Source organism: Nannospalax galili, unplaced genomic scaffold (assembly GCF_000622305.1).
Source record: "Nannospalax galili isolate Female #2095 unplaced genomic scaffold, S.galili_v1.0 scaffold346, whole genome shotgun sequence".
Classification (NCBI taxonomy): domain Eukaryota; kingdom Metazoa; phylum Chordata; class Mammalia; order Rodentia; family Spalacidae; genus Nannospalax; species Nannospalax galili.
The window spans coordinates 8,110,045-8,115,208 of record NW_008357637.1 but is presented as its reverse complement, the minus strand read 5'-3'; the positions used below and the strand labels follow the sequence as shown (position 1 = coordinate 8,115,208).

Here is a 5,164-nt window from a genome sequence, read left to right as displayed (position 1 = left end):
AAAAACATTACCATTGAAATCTACCTGATGACTTTATATTCATGCTCAGATGCCAAGGAGCTCAGAAAGTAACCGACTGTGACTAGTAATAATCAGATATATAGAGATTAGAAACACATGTGCATCTTAGTGTCAAAAAACATGTTTTTTAAAAAAGAAAGTAGGGGTTGGAGAGATGGTTCAGGGGTTGAGAGTGCAAACTGCTCCTGCAAAGGACCCAAATTTGGATCCCAGCACCCATATTGGGTGTCTCACAACAACCCATAACTCCAGCTCCATGCGATTAGACATCCTCTTCTGACCTCTGGTGGCTCTGTACTCACTGCATCCCCCATATACACATAATTAAGAATTGAAAACTAAAATATTCTAAAAAGTAAGTAAAAGCTTTTGTGTGGGAAGATAAATTTTATCTGAGCAATTGAAGATTTGGGCAAATAAAAAATACAAGCCTTATCAGAAATTTGTTCTTGAATCAGTTCTTTAATTAATAGGCAGGCACAACTAACTGCCTGCATCAAATAGAGGAATAATCTTGGAATATTGTGTTTCATGGAGAAGAGACAAGGCAGGTGAGAAACTAGACAGACAGTATTTCAAAAGGAGAATTAAGCTCTTTGGTTTGTTAGGAATGGCATCTTTCATACAAAGTATTAATGTGAAAAAGGGAAAGCTCCCAATCTAGACTTAAAATAAATATTGGCTTATATTGCTTTTGAAAAAAATTGAGTGAGAATAATTTACTGTAGGTTTTGTCAAGTTAAAGATTAGTACTGTACATATCTTTAGAGAAGGAATATGATATACTTTTAAATTTTTGATAATTTGCTTTGTCAATCTACATTTATTGGTTAGATTAACTTAAATTACATGTCATATATTGGTATCAAAGTCACAAAAATTATACAGCTAAATATCATATGCAAGGAATTGTGGAGAGCATAAGAAATCTTATTTAATAGATTCCGTATGATAAACAATTATGTCTATGTGTAGTAAAAGAAAAGCCAACACATTGAAGTGTGAGATTCTTGGAATACATTCAGTTTTAATACCAACAATTCTATGGAGTGAAAAATTTGTTTTGTTTTTAAAAGAGATTTATTTATTCGTATTTTATATGTGCATTACCTGCATGCATGTATATGTTCTATGTACATGCAATGCTTGTAAGTGTCAGCAGAAGGCATTGAATCCTCTGAAACTAGAGTAGAGATGGCTGTGAGGTTCTGTGTGGATGCTAGGAACTAAAACTAGGTCCTCCACAAGAGCACTAAGTACTCTTAACCACTGGGCAGTATCTCTAGCCCCAGAAGTTAAAATATGAGTTTAGTGGTTTACCCACAGTGTTCCCACCATTCCTGTGTGTGGCTAAACCACGCCTCTGAGAATGCCACAGATCATAGCTAAGACAAAATATGTGCCAGACATATTGGTAATGACAGGAGCTTTAGGCCTCCCATTTCATTGTCTTATCTATTGCCTTTTACAAATTGCAAATTGCATCAGAGGACCACTGGGAGAATAAAATATACTTGTACAGCATAAAAAATAATAAATGGACATGATTCTACTCACAAGGATTAAAGCCCAAGACACTGCCATCAGCACTGAAGCCTTCTGCTCCGCCATCATAGCATCACACTTCCTTGTGACCCTGCCTCACTATAACTGTACTGAGTGTCTTGTGATTATTCTCATGTTGTGCCCCCTATGGCTTTGTTACCTATGTATGTTTCTCTATCCAACATGAAATATCACTTTGCCTGATTTTCAATTTTATCTAAATGGAATCACTTCACATATATCCATCTGTTGTTTTTTCTGCCCAACTTTGTGATTTTCAGGTTAATTATATTGAAATCCACAACAAGAATTTCCATTACTACATTACAACATACTTTATCCATTCTACTTTTGAAGACCTTTGAATTATTTCTAGGTGTTTCTGCTGTGTTAAATAAAGCTTCTATCAACATTCTTCACACATCTTTTGGTTTACTTGCACGGTGGATTGAATAATGCCTGCCCAAAGACGTCTCTGAAAACTGTGAATTTGGTACCATGTATATCAAGGGAGATCTTGAAGATATGATATAGTTATTGATCTTGAAATGGAGAAATTTTTTTCTGGGTTAACTGTGTGCAACACAAAAGAGGGAGGCAGGAAGATCACAGACACTGCCCTGCTTTGAAGCACTTTGAAGATGAAGGTGGAACCAGGAAACAAGGTACATAGGTGGCCAACAGCAGCTGGACAGAACACAGGAAGAGGTTCCTCTTGAGCCTTTGGGCAAAGCAGTCCTCTAAACCCTGATTTGCTTATTTCTGAAACCACTTCATTTGTGGTAATTTGTCACAGCAACAATAGGAAACATGTATTGTTTTGTAAGAATTTCTTTGGCATATACAGGCAGCCTAAATAGTGAACATCAGGTTCAGTAAAGAGACACTGTCCCCCAAAATAAGATGGAGAAGTCATTAGGAAAAGGCTTTCCAAAGTCGTTCTCTGTCTTTCACATATGCCTGCAAAGTCTCTCTCTCTCTCTCTCTCACTCACACACACACACAACACACACACGCACACACACACGAGGGCATATTGAAAGATGCTCAGTTGGTGGATTCAACATTTTTGTTCTTGTTGTTATTTTTTCCTTATTTTTAAAAAACTTTAAAAATTATTTATTTTTATTTTATATGTATGTGTGTATTGCCTGCATGTAGGTAAGTGCACCTGTGTTGTGCAATGCCCACAGAGGTCAGAAGAGGCTCCAGATACTCTGGGACTGGAGTTACGGACAGTTGTTAGCTGCCATATGAGTGCTGGGATTCAAACCCAGGTCTTCTGCAAGAACAACCAGTGTTCTTAACCACTGAGCCATCTCTCCAGCCTCTGTTGTTCTTATTTTTTAAATCTTTATTTTTATTTTGTGTGTATGAGTGTTTTGCCTGCATGTATGTAAGTGCATCACATACATGGAGCACCTTTGAGGGCCATAAGAGGGTGTTTGATCCCCTGGAACTGGAATTAAGGATAGTGGTTAGCTGCCATGTGAGTGATGGGACCTGAACCTAGGTCCTCCGGAAGAGCAGCCAGTGCTCTTAACATCTCTCCAGCCTAGAGTCACTTAAAATTTTTTTTATTAAAAATTTCAATTTAATGTGTATGAGTGTTTTGCCTGAAAGTATGTAAATGCACTCATGTCATGCAATGCCCATGGAGGCTAGAAGAGGGTGTCAGATCCCCAGAACTGGAGTTACAGTTGTTAGTCACCATGAGGGTACTGGAGACAACCTGGATCCTCTGTAAGAACAGCCAGTACTATTAACTGCTGAGTCATCTTTCCAGCCTCCCAGAGTCAATATTTTTGAAAATAAAGAAGTAATATAAATAAAAACTGTCAAATGTATGACAATGTTTTAAATGGGAGTGTTTCAGTAAGATGTTCAGGTGGGCAGTTCTGTTTCTTTTGTGGGAGTGAAGTGTCCCTAAAGAATGCTTGTTTATAGACTTTTCTGCAGGACAGTTTTAACTACCTCTAATGAGTAACAAATTATCTTAAAACTGTATCACAAGTTCACTATCATTTGCATATCTAAATTTCAGAATCTGTTCAATAATATTTCTTTTTTTCTTTTTCTTTTCTTTCTTTCTTTTTTTTTGAGACAGGGTCTCTCTGTAGCCCCAGCTGTCCTGGAACTCACTATGTAGACCAGGCTGGCCTTGAACTCACAGAGATCCACTTGCCTCTGCCTCCCAAGTGTCAATAATATTGCTTTATTTGATATTTTAAGTCTTCTTGGAGTCCCACAGCAGAATTATGTTGCCATTGTCTTTTAGCTGATAGAAATAGTCAATTGTTTGACAACTATATTACATCTAATAACCCCATTTTCATAAAAATCCATGAACATTCTTTTTACATTTGAATGATAAAACTAGTGTGATGCCTAACAATTATATCACCTATACAATGAAAATATGTGAGCATGGGGCTCTTGTGTTTGGAAATTTATCAAATAAATTCTCATATCTTGTTGTGGAGCTCTGTCCTTCAGGCATGGCAAGGCCACTGCCATCATGAAATCACCTGCACAAGACCCTCACGAGATTGGGCCCACTAACATTCCCATGTTGGGGGAGGATAGGCTCCTGGAGTATCACTTAAGGCACTCAGGAAGGTGCTCAATATGCTGTGCACATGAAAGCACTAACACTAGGTACTTGAGGCCCTGTCTCTTTCTGAGGATAGAAAATCAATTAAGTGTTGTGGGTCGGGAGAGACATTTTCTTTGATGGGGTAGTTGCCACACTCCCACAGGTAACCTCTCACCAATGCCTCTATAAATAATCCCAGTTAAACTAATTGGTTCGCCAAGCTCCGCTTAGGGAAAATCCTTACTTTGGTCTGTTGCAGGTGCCAGATCTGGAATGAATACATTTGTTAACATCTCCCCAGAAAAAAGTCAACATTGTTTTAGTTTCCTTTCTATTGCTGTGATCAAATACTCTTGATTACAAGCAACTTGGGAAAAAAAGAGTTTATTTCAGCTTATACTTCCAGGTCACAACCCCTCACTGAGGAAGTCAGGACAAGAACCGCGGGGAACACTGCTTACTGGCTAGTTCTCTGACTCACTCACAAGCTCATGCTCAGGCATCTTATACAGGTCGGGGCCACTTGCCTAGAGATGATCCTGCCCACAATTCATTGAAATTAATTGTGCTATCACACAATTATCACACAATTATCTATGTGATGTGATAGAGAGATCTGATTGATTCCCCTCAAACATGTAGCTGAATAATCCACATTTTTCTGACTGATTTGAAATGCAGTTTTCCCACTTGACACATTTATTCCCATACACACATATTCTTATACATATATACATTGTGTGTGCCTTTATAATCTATTAATTCTTCCATTTTAGAACAATCTTTTACTGTTTTAATTATTGCTGCTTTGAAATACACTTTCATACCAAGAAATCTCTGTATTTTTATCATGTTTTACAAGAAAAAATTTTAAACGTTCAAAATATATTTCATTTTAAGCATTTAAAAATGTTTCAGAGAAGATGAAATAATGAAATTTGCAGGTAAATGGATGGATCTAGAAACTGTTATACTAAGTGAAGTAACACAGACTCAGAAAAA

The 5,164-nt window shown here is 37.3% G+C and overlaps 1 protein-coding gene across 1 annotated transcript in view; it reads left to right on the top strand.

Annotated features, from left to right (window-relative positions):
* Pde11a (phosphodiesterase 11A) overlaps window positions 1-5,164 on the top strand; it is a 456,708-nt gene that overhangs the window by 39,496 nt on the left and 412,048 nt on the right. The gene's annotated exons all lie outside the window — the stretch shown is intronic.